The sequence below is a fragment of the Papio anubis genome, chromosome 1 (genome assembly GCF_008728515.1).
Source record: "Papio anubis isolate 15944 chromosome 1, Panubis1.0, whole genome shotgun sequence".
Taxonomy (NCBI): domain Eukaryota; kingdom Metazoa; phylum Chordata; class Mammalia; order Primates; family Cercopithecidae; genus Papio; species Papio anubis.
In genome coordinates, this window is record NC_044976.1 from 136,453,571 (window position 1) to 136,467,581 (window position 14,011).

Consider the following 14,011-nt stretch of genomic DNA (forward strand, 5'->3'; position numbering starts at 1 on the left):
GAGCCAAGCTCGCCGGCCTGCTTACCCGCTCAGAATTGCCCCATCTTCAACACGAACAAGTGCTTCTGGAACAAATACCAGCCAATTGCACACAGTCCAGGGCTTTGACATGAAATATGAATCAACTCTACATTTATACACGACAGTGTCAATTTTTTATCTATTGGCGTTACTATATTCCTTTGGTGGCAGAACGGAGGTTCCCAGGGGAGCTATTAAGAAAAAGCTTTTCTGGCCCAGGTGCAGTGGCTCATGCCTGTAATCCCAGCACTTTGGGAGGCCAGGGCTGGCAGATCACCTGAGGAGTTCGAGACCAGCCTGGCCAACATGGTGAAACCCCATCTTTACTAAAAATACAAAGATTAGTCGGGCATGATGGTGCATGCCTGTAATCCCAGCTACTTGGGAGGGTAAGGCAGGAGAATCGCTTGAATCTGAGAGGCAGAGGTTACAGTGAGCCAAGATTGTGCCACTGCACTCTGGACTGGGTGACAGAGCAAGACTCTGTCTCAAAAAAAAAAAAAAAAAAAAAAAAAAAGAAAGAAAGAAAGAAAGAAAAAGCTTTTCTGGCTGGGTATGGTGGCTTATGCCTGTAGTCTCAGCTACTTGGGAGGCTGAGGTGGAAGGATTGCTTGAGCTGTGAAGTTTGAGGCTGTGGTGAGCTGAGATCACACCATTGCACTCTAGCATAGGTGACAGAGCAAGACCCTGTAATTAGGGGGAAAAAAAAAGGAAAAAAAAGCAATTGCTTTCCTGATAGAACTAAGAGAGTTTGGAACTAGGATTCTATAAAGTCAGCCCTGGAGTGGAACTTCTGTTATTACAGAGAGTACAGACAGTGTCCTAAAAGGACAGCTGGGTGGCTGGGCATGGTGGCTCACACCTGTAATCCCAGCACTTTGGGAGGCAGAGGCGGGTGGATCACCTGAGGTCAGGAGTTCGAGACCAGCCTGGCCAACATGGTGAAACCCAATCTCTACTAAAAATATAAAATTAGCCTGGCATGGTGGTGCCTGCCTGTAATCCCAGCTACTTGGGAGGCTGAGGCAGGAGAATCATTTGAACCCAGGAGGCGGAGGTTGCAGTGAGCTGAGATCATGCCATGGCACTCCAACCTGGTCAACAAGAGCGAAACTCTGTCTCAAACAAACAAACAAACAAACAAACAAACAAAAGACAGCTGGCCAAACAGCAATATGTGTATTTAGCGCACATGGGCATAGCCCATGGCGCCAAGGTGGACATCCAGGTCACAGATGACAAGACTTGCCAGGTCACAGATGACAAGACTTGCCAGGTCACAGATGACAAGACTTGCTCTCATAGTGCTTACAGTTTATGAGCCAACAGCCATGTTAAGCAACCACCATCACTGGGTATATAATTAGGGATGGGGTAGATACCTTCCACACCAAAGACAACTCTTTGGGCTCCAGATGGGATTCCAGCTGCTCCTGGCTGGTCTCTCTTAGTCCTTCATACATCACACACCGTGGGCTCTCAGTTACATGCCCTTTGATCTCTCTTCCCAGCTCAGCCACTCACTCCCTGTGTCAACCGGAGCAGGTCATTCAACCATTCTTTCAGTTTCTTCACCTGCAGAATGGCGATGAATGGCTCAGAGGAACGTCAGGATAAAGTGCCTCCTGATCCTGTCATGCCTGGAGTGACTCCCATACAAATCAGTATTTTTGTTGTTGCTGTTCTTTCTGTTTAGAAATTTGAAACAGAAAAAAAAAAAAATGGCCCAGATATTGTTTTATTCTCTCTGAACTCCTTCAGGTGCAGAACAAACGGAAAGGGTTCCAGCCCCTTTGCTTTCGGTTTTATCTGCACACAGTAATGACATTTTAGAAGGGTTCCTGAGCTGTGCACCATCTGCCCAGGCCAAGAGCAGGACACACAACCCAGATTTCTGCCTCGGAAGTGTAAATCCTGTCTGGGAGTGTCCACCAACTTCCAGCTACTTAAAAAAATCCTCCATTCTTTATGTCTTTGCCTTATCATCCCTGCTTGTGGATTATAAATCACTCTTTTCTTGAAAGAAATGTAAACAGAAATACCCCCTGCTGTAGCTGGCTGAGGCAGAGCCAGTAGAGGGAGCTCAGGGACATCATCAATTATTAATTCACGGTATTCAGAGTTTCTAACGTTTGCAAACGTTTAAAAACGACCCAGGTCTTACCAACAGGGAGCGAAATTGTCATGAAACATGCCTGAGCCAATGGCCTGACAAAGCAAGATGATTTCAACATGGGCATGGGTGGCAGTGTGACCCTCAGGAGCCATAAGTCCAATTGCTGAACGTGGATGCACCCATCTCCCATTCCCTCACCATCTGGGGTGAGCACTTTCTTCCCATAGCCTCGGATCCATCCTTAGTTGTTACTGACCTGCGGGTGAGGTCTTAGAGGCCCTGGTGTGAATTCGGTGAGTTCTTACTGCAGACTGTATTTAAAAGCTGGGACAGAGAGGAGGCCAGGGTGTGTTCATGGAGGGGCAAAGAGCATGTTCAAGTAGTCTAAGAGACTTCCTGCCAACTGGTCCCTTGTATTTTACAGTAACATGTGGCTCCAGCACTACAAATAGATTCAGGGAAAATGGTTGTTTTGGTTTTGAGCTATTTCCGAACTCTAGCAAAGACATTTTTCCAATTTAGGGATGTCAAAGAACTCATCTAGTTATGACTATATACTCAGTCCATTGCTCCAGGGATCCGGCATAGTGTGGTGATTTTCCAGCCAAAGTAGCAATTCAGAGAACTGGGAAATGGTCTCCTGCTGTGGGAGGCTGTGTTCTGAGCAACACTCAGCTGGCTTACTGGACTGGCCTTTCCAGGCATCTAAATGTCCTACGGCCACATGAATCCTCTTGGAAAAGCCTTTTAAGTAATTCCTCAAAAGCAGTGCACTTCATTTCTTCACTCTCCCTCATTAACCTGAATGCCATTTGATAGACATCAAAATCCCAGGCACTCCTGGAATTTGTTTTACATTTCTTCCACTGTAAGAGTTTGACACACATGTTTGCTGAATGAATGAATGGTTAAAGCAATGAATCAGAGCTATTTATTGATTGCTTATTGTTAAATTTAAGTCCCACAATAGCCCTGTGAAAGGCAGGTATTATTAGTTTTCTCATTTTACAGATAAGGAAACAGTCTGAAAATAAAATGTAAGTACCTTGCCTAAGATTTCAAGTGCAGGCGCAGAAGCCAGGATTCAAAGACAGGCATTTCTGACTCCAAAGTCCACGTGCTTTCTGTTACTCAGTTCTGCTGGTTAGGATTCCTCCAACTCTTTCAATCATGGGCTCTCCGAATTGGAAAACAGCCATCCTCCACCTGAGTTATTTTCCTGGCAGATGTAGCATTATACTTTTAAAAATGCAGTTCCAGTTACTCCAGAGGCTGAGGCGGGACCATCCCCTGAGCCCAGGAGTTCAAGGCTGCAGTGAGCTATAACTGCCACTGCACTCCAGCCTGAGTAACAGAGCAAGACCCTTAAAAAAAAAAAAAAAGCTTATGTGTCCAAAATACTTGCCCTGAAAAGCTGTGTACAGTAAACATGGTTCGAAACTTCACTTTCCTTCTTGGAAACCCAGATCACTTAACTATAGCTTCACTGGCATTTACTAACACGTTCACCATTGGAAAAATGTTTTCTTGCTTTGCAAGGGACAATCCACGTAAGAGAAAAGATTCTGAAGTTCAATTCTCTTCCACCTTAAAATTATGCTGAGATGAAAGCAACTTGAGGGAGCAGCTTGCTTCTATGTTAATTAACTCCCATTAATATTTTATGTTTAAGCCATCCTCAAGCCATATTTTCCCTAGGAAATCACAAGAGTTCTTCATTTGCTTGCATGTTTCTTGGCCTGAAGAAATTAACAACATTTTGAACTATATTGTATATGAAGCCATTTTATGTTGTACTGAAAAAAATGCATGATGCAAATACCACTTAGACTCCTAGAGCAATAATTCTTAATCTAATGGACACATGCTAAATCAAAATTTCAGTGGGGTTCTACATGCTTTGGCTAAGCATATCTGATATAACTCAGTTGATTAAAAAATTTAGAAATCGTAGTATTTATTTTAGTAAAAGAAGATTGGTAGTATCAAAGATAAACAAGGCTGGATACTCAGTAAGGTGGAAGGACAGACTTTAATCAGTAATATACTATTGCTATTGCAATAGGGAAAAAAGTCCAAACTCAACTTCAATGTGTACAGAGGTGATGGCATTTTAAAGGGAGGATGGGCCAGGTGCAGTGGCTCACACCTGTAATCTCAGCACTTTGGGAGGACGAGGCAGGCAGATCATGAGGTCATGAGGTCACTATGGCCAACATAGTGAAACCCTGTCTCTACTAAAAATACAAAAATTAGCTGGGTGTGGTGGCATGCACCTGTAGTCCTAGCTACTTGGGAGGCTGAGGCAGGAGAATTGCTTGAACCCTGGAGGCAGAAGTTGCAGTGAGCTGAGATGGCGCTATTGCACCCCAGCCTGGGTGACAGAGTAAGATTCTGTCTCAGAGAAAAAAAAAAAAAAAAAAAAAGGGAGAATGAGGGAATAGGGAGTGGGTGAGCAAGGGCTCAAGAGGGTCTGTGAAAAAAATTACAAAATGCAGGAAGTGGGGGTTGGTCCATGTGCAACCCATCTGTGTTTACTTACTGGTGCTTATGGAAGTTAGGCTCCTACCCTCCCACAGAAGCAGGGAGATGGGGGCCTTGTCTTTAGGTGTTGGCTGGAACCAACAGTAAATTCCCTGGGCAGCCTCAAGTTTTCTCAAGCAGGCACTCTAAGAGGGGCTAGGGCCATCCTAAGGAAGGGTCCTTGAGCTGTTAGAAACTATGCTAGCATTCAATCAAGTCCTTTTTTTGAGACAGAGTCTCACTGTGGCAGTCATCCAGGCTCGAGTGCAGTGGCATGATCTCAGCTCACTACAACCTCTGCCTCCCAGGTTCAAGTAATTCGCCTGCCTTAGCCTCCAAGTAGCCGGGAATACAGGCATGCTCCACAAGGCCTGGCTCATTTTTGTATTTTTAGTAGAGACGATATTTCACCATGTTGACCAGGCTGGTCTCGAACTCCTGACTTCAGGTGATCCACCTATCTCAGCCTCCCAAAGTACTGGGAATTATAGGCGTGAGCCACTGCACTCGGCCTGATCAAGTCTTTATAGACCAAGGATAACACTTAGTTGAGAAGAGGGCTGAGAGGAGGCTGGGTGGAGTTTGGTTAAGGAGAGAATTTTTGTCAGTAGTAGTTATCATTGCGTTGAGTAGATATTAATGAGCAAAGTATTTTCAAAGTAACTGACAGGAATTTATGTTGTCCTTTTGAATGTAATAAAGACGACTAATTGTTAATGGGAATCCCTAATCTGACTTTATGATTTGAAAACCTTAAGAAGGGAGCGATATCCTGTTAAATTCATGGTCAGTGCTGCAGATTTTTTTTCCAGAAGCTCATACATTATCCAGCAGGCACAAGGACAGCCGAAGTGTGTTTAAGGATATGGCACTTCTTTTTAAAAATGAACACAAATGGATCTGAGTAGCCTGCCTTGGCCAGGGAGAGGAGCCCCCTTCTGGCAGGCTTAGCAAAAGGAGATGTGGGAACTGGGCATCTTTCCTTCTGGTCAGGATGGGAGTTCCGGCCTTGACACTTGGAGCAATAGGAGTTCTCTATAGGATGAGGAAGATGAACACACAAAACATCAGAAAAAGTAAAATAGAAAAAAGTAGAACTTTTTTTTTTTAAAGGGGAGGAATTATATATTTGCAGAAATGACACTTTTGAATAACAGACTAACGCAGACCAGGTAATTTATAATGAACAGCACTAAACTGGCTCACAGTTCTGGAGGCTGGGAAGTTCAATATCTAGGTGCCTGCCTCCGGTGAGGGCCTTCTTGCTGTGTCACTCCATGGCCAGAAAGTGGAAGGACCAAGAGATGAAAGGGGGCTGACCTTGTGCTTTTATAATGGCAGTAATCCCACCCACGAGGGTGCAGCCCTCGTGGCCCGATCACATCTTTAAGGTCCCACCTCTCAACACTGTTACGATGCCAACTAAATTTCAAATGAATTTTGGCGAAGACAAACATTCAAACCATAGGACTAAGTATATAAAAAACAGACACGTAGAGTCAAATAGGATTAAAGTAGACCTAAAAATGGCATTGTGTTTGGCAACATGACTTACCCTGGAGAATGGGAACTGCCAATTCAGAGTAACATGACTTGCTTTGCGATAGCAGTGAAATTTCTGGGATCCTAGCCTTTTGTATTTAAAGTAAGCAAGCAAAATATCTTCAGCAACTTAGTATGAATATATAGTTTTTTTCTGCTGAAATACTCATGCCAGTTAATACTTAGAGTTGTTGAATAACTATCAAGCCAACTCTGTACAACTTTCAAATAAATCTACATTGCAATTATATGTCATCTGTTTAAAAGGATATAATATTGATATTTTTAGTCATTTATGTAGGTGTGTGTTATGACTAAAATGATTCAATACCCTACTGTGCTCCAAATAGGTTTTATGTTGTACCATCAATTAGGATCCTCTTGCTCAAGTAAAATGAAAAAAAATTAAAACAATTATGCAAATTTGGTTTTAAATATTCATCTCAAATATTTTATGTTTTATCCCCCTTAAATGTGTTTTAAACAGATTTAATTGCATTGGGTACTGTGCTAAGTGTAGCACAAAGATTACAGTGATCCTCCCTTGATATAATACCTACAAGTGAATATTCTAAGACAGTCCCTGGAAAGGAAGACACATAGACAGTCCTACAGAATCCAGAATAGGTATCAGGATTAAAATAGACCAGCCATGGAAGAAAGAATCAAAGGGTGAGAGACAATGGTAAGTTCACATGCATGGTGCTTTTAGAGAGAGCAGGGATGGGTGTTCTTTGCCCCAGAAATGTAGACAAAACTTCCACAAGCTATATTCTCATTAGCCTGGGATGTCTCCAGCTGACAATGACAGTGGGATTACATAATATGAATTGTGTGTGGTGACCAGAAGTCAATGGCTAAGAGAACCAAGAGGCTGCTTGGGGACCCTAATGGGTTTGGAGGGTGGAATCCAGAGACGTGGGTTAGAATTTCTGTTCCAGCCCCTGTTTGGTGGGTGTGTCGTACTGCAAGTTTGCTGACACAAGTCTCAGTTTCCTCATCCTGAAAGAGGGGGTGATGCCTATTTTGTTGAGTTGATTTGAGCCATAAATAAGGTAAGGACTGGTAAGTGACATATAACAGGGCCTCATTAGAAATGAGTCCCCTGCCCTCTCCTTCTTCTCCACCTCTATGATGCCAACTGTAGTTGCTACACACTTTTCCTAAAGGGTAGGGTGTAGTTTTGTTGATAGAGTGGGAGCAATTGGCTGGACAGACATGAAGTGCTAAACATTAACACTGATGGGCTGAGCCTTGTCTTATCCAGAAGGGAAGCAACATGGTAATTACATATTACCTAGATGGTACTTTCTGTTCCACAATTGAGCCCCCTGTCTGCCTCTGAGTGTAGACTTTGGGTGGGAGGTGGGGAAGAAGGCTGCCCTCTGGGACTGGCAGTTTTAGCAACCATGCCAAAACAAGCCATGCACCTGTGTTCCCTGCAGGCTTTAAAAAGAAACATTTAGTTACATATTCTGAATTAAGAGAGATGGTGGCAACCCAGGTGGAGAGAAGGGTATTTAAGCACAGCAGAGTCCCCACCATGGGGCTGTGGGCCTGTGGCAGACAGCAAGAGAGACACGGAAGATAGGCTTCCGCACCCCTCCAGCCGATGGGAACAGTCAGTGCCAGCAGAGGCTTTATCTCGTCTTGCCTCAGTCCGGCCTGTGGCAATTCAGTAACTGGAACGAGAGTTTACTACCTTCTGACCTTTAGGAGAATATATACGACACAGTTTCATGATTCACACATTCATTTACTTAATGGGGAGAGATACAACGAGAAGTTAAATACACTTCCTGCCTTCAGGAGTGCAGATGCCCATAACATGGGAATGCAATGACAGATGTATGTGGGGACTGCCCTAGGAAGTTTCGCTGGGGATGAGCAAGAACAGGCCACTCTCAAAAGAAGGGGGAGGCATTCCAAGCAACAAGAGAGGAAAAGGCTTATCTGAGGACTCATCAGAAATTTAGTAGAACTGAGGGTGGAGGGGGTGGGAAAGAGAAGGCAGGTGTAGGAAAGAGAAAAGGGCATTGAGCCTACCAGAAATCCCTTAGGGTGAGTTTTTGAAGGCCTTGTCTGTGACATGTTACGAAGTTTGGTTTTTTCCTGTAGATAAATATTTCAGGACTCCCTACATATCCAAACGCATTTTAGGCTAATTTTTAAAGACAGTTATTCATTAGCAAACATTAAAATAAATGTGAATAATAATCACGTCCTGAATAGTCCAAGGACCTTTAAGTTTTAGGGTTAATCCAGCAGGTTAGATTTTTCAGTTAGAATAGCATGGATGAAAAGACAGAGATATGTCTTTTATGTTTAAATGTGCACTATAGGATGATTCAAAGGATTTAGGTGGTTAGAGAAAAAACAACAAATGCATTAAAAAATTATTGACACATCTACTACTGAAAACACTCTTTCATCTATTTATAGTTGACTAAAAATGGTGACTTAATGAACTGGAAATAAAATGATTACACTAAGGGTTATGATTGCCTGATATGTTCTAACATGTATTTAATCCTCACAATTAATTGATGTACCTTGTGCGGAATGGGTACACTTTTTTTTTTTTTTTTTTTGAGACAGAGTTTCACTCTTGTTGCCCAGGCTGGAGTGCAGTGGCAGGATCTTGGTTCACTGCAACCTCTGCTTCCCGGGTTCAAGCAATTCTTCTGCCTCAGTCTCCCGAGTAGCTGGGATTACACGCACATGCCACCATGCCTGGCTAATTTTTGTATTTTTAGTAGAGATGGGTTTCGCCATGTTAGCCAGGCTGGCCAAACTCCTGACCTCAAGTGATCTGCCTGCTTTGGCCTCCCAAAGTGCTGGGATTACAGGTGTGAGCCACCGCGCCTGGCCAGAATGGGTACTTTTTATCCCCATTTTACAGATGAGGAAATCAGGATCTAGAGAACTTGCTGGATAAGGGCTGAGTGGCAGCACTGGAGCTTCAGACGCTGCATTCCTGGCCCATTGTCACTTCCATGGTCACTTTATGCCCTTTAGTTAAAGCAGGAGGATCTTTTGATAGATCAAATGATATTAATACCATTCTGATAGTTTTTTCCTATTATGAGCTGTTACTCCACCCCAGCCAGGCTGGTCTTCTCACTAATTTCTCCTTTTACTGAGTGTTGGAACAATCTTAGAATTGTCTCCCTCCCTCTCTCCACCTAATCAATCACCAAATCAATCAATTAATTCAACAAATAATCACCTGTTATGTGCCAAGAACTATCAACAAAAGCAACATAGACCTGGTTTTGCTAGAATTATAACTTAGCAAATTCTGGTACTGAATTCTGTTCCTCTTTCCGGCTGGCAATAAGTAATGTAAATCAAGGTTGCATGTGCTTATGCATCTGACCTTGCTAATGCAGGTGCCTGCTCTAGAACCTATGATGGGAACATATGCTTTGGAGTCCAGAAGAACTTGGTTTGAAGCACAGCTTGCCACACACTGTGTGACCTTTCTGATTCTCAGTGTCCTCATTCAGTTTAAATGTCCTTTACCTTTAGTTTTCTTTATTATTATGTTTTAAAAAGTAAATTTCCTTAGAAGTTTTCAGAATACATTAATTCTACAGCCAGTAAAGGAATAGTTTTCCAAAGCAAGAAAACAGTTAATCTCATGATGCTCTGGCCAGAGTGGAGGAGAGGGCTGCATGGTAGCAGCCACTCCCATGCCTGACAGCCCCCTTTCCCTACCCGCCTACCTCTTGGCAAGTATCTTCAGCCTGGCCAGCAGGTATGAACCATTAATCTAAGGCTCAACGTATTGTCGGTCCTTTGGGAAGACACTCAGGTGCTGCACAAGCTTCAAAACAGCTTTCTAGTATTTCTCTCTATAAATCAAGTAAGTGGTTTAAAGCCTCAGATAGGAAACCGTGAAGGAAAAGAAATCATTAAGGTCACCATGACCTGTCTTTTTGCCAGAGGTTCTCCAACTGGAGCCTGCTTCTATCAGAATCCTCTGGATAGCTGGATGGCTGAGCCCACTCCAAGCTTCAAGCTTCAGGAGCGGACCTGAGAAGCTGCATTCATTTCTTTCTCTCTCTCTTTCTTTCTTTTGTTTTGGTGGAGTTTTGCTCTATCGCCCAGGCTGGAGTGCAGTGGGACAATCTCGGCTCACTGCAACCTCTGCCTCCTAGGTTTAAGCAATTCTTCTGCCTCAGCCTCCTGAGTAGTTGGGATTACAGGCGTGCACTACCATGCCCGGCTAATTTTTGTATTTTTATTAGAGATAGGGTTTTGTCATGTTGGCCAGGCTGGTCTAGAATTCCTGACCTTAAGTGATCTGCCCGCCTCGGCCTCCTAAAGTACTGGGATTACAGGCGTGAGCCACTGTGCCCAGCCAGAAGCTGCATTTCTAAGAAGCTCCCAGGGGAAGCCGTGCTGCTGAGCAAGGACCATACCTTGAGAACTCCTGCACTTTGCTAATTGGTTTGGGAGGCAATGGAACCAGACTGCCTTGGGTAACTCTGGGGAAGTATTAACCTCCTCAGTTTCTTCAACTAGAAGATCACCTACCTGGGACAGTTTTTATGAGGGTAAATCAGTTAGAACACAGGGAGCACTCTGAGCAGCAACTGGGTGAGGTAAAAACTGAATAAATAAAGGTTATTTATCATTTTTATTACATCGTATCCTACTGCTGCTTTTTTCCCTCTATCGTCGTCATTAAAGCACACATATCCCACGTCTTCTAAGTTCCTCCACTGAAGCAGTATACTTAGCTTCATCTATTCAAATAGTTTCCCCTTCTAATTTATGTATTAAATAAATAAATATTTAATATTGAAAATGTTTAACTAGGCTGGATATGGTGGTGCATGCCTGTAACCCCAGCTACTTGCGGCTGAGGTGAGAGGATTACTTGAATCCCGGAGGTGGAGGCTGTAGTGAGCCAAGATCGTGCCATTGTGCACCAGCCTGGGTGACAGAGGGAGACACCATCTCAAGAAAAAAAAAAAAAGAAAGAAAAAGAAAATAAGAAGAGAGGATGAGTGCTGCAAATATACATACAGTATGCAGAAGTTTCAAATAATGTTAAAATCGCTATTGAGATGGACATAATTAATGCATCATGTTAATTGCGAGCTCCATTTCTGTGTGAGTAGAAACCATACCAAACACCATCAATCGAAATGTGTTTTTATCAGACAACTTTTGAGGTACCTCTACCTTGTGAATAAAGGCTTTCTGCAGTTTGCAGCATACAGAAGTTTGTTCCTTATGTAACAGTACCAAAGGAATCCAGCTGGATCTCATGCCACGTGAAATTTTACCTATACCTCTTTCCTGAAAGAGATGTTTTAATCCTGGGAGCCAAGATCCTCTGGAGACCAGGGCCAAATAACTGCCACATTGGAATGCATTCCACTGGGGGTTCCTGTATTTCATATATGAAAGCTTCCTGGCCACATGTGTGTTTTGGTTGGCTTTAGTTGCAGTACTGAAGGGTTCTGCTTTGCTTTCGTCATGTAAATGACGGAAGGGAAAGGGACTTCGCCACTCATGGCCTCGTTAACAACCATGGTGCCAAGATGTGGACCTTTAAGTGACTTTTAGTTTATAGATTCTGAAAACCCACAACTTGCTAGTTGTGAGTGACAAGCATCTTTCTGAGAACTTTCTGAGAATTCCCCACTTCCAAGTTTACACAGCCTTTTGTAGTCTTAAAAAAAGAAGAGAAAAATACCAAACAGTTCCTTTGTTGAGAAAGCAGCCTACATATAGATCTGATTTTTCATGGTATGTTTGAGTCCATGAAGTAGAAATGAACAAAAATTATTGCTTAGTTTGCCTGATGTCAAATCAGTTTTGTTTTAAAAATGTCTTTAGTAATTAGGTAAAATGTTAGCTAAGCTGACTTTAGTTAATTTACAAAGTTTTGACTTCATTTTGTTATGATGAGACTTTATAAACCTGATCTTTAAAATAAGCCTTTTACAATTTTTAAAAATTTAGTTTTTGAGACAGTTTCACTCTTCTTGCCCAGGCTGGGCGGAAGTGGCGTGATCTCAGCTCATTGCAACCTTCGCCTCCCTGGTTCAAGCAATTCTTCTGCTTCAGCCTCCTGAGTAGCTGGGACTACAGGTGCTCGCCACCATGCCCAGCTAATTTTTGTATTTTTAGTAGAGACGGGATTTCACCATGTTGGCCAAGTTGGTCTCGAACTCCTGACCTCAGGTGATCCAACCACCTCGGCCTCCCAAAGTGCTGGGATTATAGGCATGAGCCACCACGCCTGGCCAGGTGTTTTTTTTTGTTTTTTGGAAACGAATCTTCTTTTATTTCACAAGTGGAAATCTTCCAGGAAATGTCTACCTCAAGGGAAATCCAGTGACATCTTGATTCTGGGTAGAACATATGAGAAACGAATAGTGTAGCACTGCTTGGCTATTTGGGATAGGATCTGTCTTAGGTCCCCATAAGCGCTTTTATTTCTGTGTAATTTACTGCAAAACTCTATGAGGTAGGACTAATATTATCTTACGTTAAGGGTTAAGACAACTGAGACTTGAGGATTTGTCAAAAATAAAAGATTTTCTGACTTTGGAGTGCAATGTGCATTTCTGTTGCACAGATCTCCACCAAGGGCAAATTCGATGACAATGACAATTCGATGTCAGAACTTGTTCTCAGGAAAGGCTCTTATGAACTCATTCACACTGCATGTGAATGACTGAGAAAACTCGATGTATTCACTTTTTTTTTTTTTAATTTAAAGAAGTAAACCTGGGTGTTTTGTAGTTCTGAGTATGAGAGAACGAAAGCTGAAGCTTGGCTATAGATGAAAACTTCTATTCATTATTCCAATTTAACAGACAGTGCTTCCAAAATAGCAATTCACCTAAATATACCTAGTTAGGGTGTTAAGAAATACTTTGATTAAAACCACACTGCAAAATAGGGAACTTCAATGGACTGCTTTAAACTCTCGACCTCAGAGGAAGGAAATCAACTAACTGATAATGAAAACTAGCAGGAAAAAAAAAAAGTTTAGGATCCGTAACAGATTCGGAGTCAACAATGACATGATTCAGCATTTTGGGGTTCAATTAAAACCAGGCTTGTGGGTTGCCGGTCAAGTTGTGTTTCAGTGTGTAACGCATAAAACTTCTTGTTCCACGCTCCGCGGTGTTGGGGATTTTCTACTGCATCTCGACAGCATCTCGGGTAACAATCGAGCCCCTCCTCGCAGCGTGGGTCGTAGGAGTCCTCGGCCATTCTTCCTCCTCCCTCCCGCCGCCGGCCCCAGCATCCGTCCGGGTCCGCTTCTACGCAGGTTCAGCGGTCGCGGAGACAAAAGCGCCCCTGCTTGTCTTCGGTGCCGCTGCTTGGTCCAGGGGCTTCTGTGGGATTTTAAAACGCTGAGGAGGACACTCACAGTGTTTTACCGAGAAACGCTTTCGAGCTCGGATCTTTGGTGATCACTTTAAGAACGTATTAGTTTTCTTTGTAGCTTAAAAAGAAAAAATCTCGTTCGCCAAGCCACCTGGCACCCCAGACACTCTGCTGCGAGCGCCGGGAGGCAAAGGGCGGGAGCGCGCAGGCTCCGTGCGCTGCGAAGGCGCCTGGGCAGCCTAGATAAGGCAGCAGCAAACGCCAGGCGCCGTACCGCCCCACCAGGCTGAGTTTCCCGGCTTGCAGGCCTCCGCGCGGGGCGGGGCGGGGCGGACGCGCCACTGCGCGCGACCAATCGACAGCGCCGGGGATGATTCAAAAGGCCGAGGAGCCAATGGGAGCCCCGGGCGGCCTCGCCGGAGGGAAGGGAAGGCGAGGGGAGGGGAG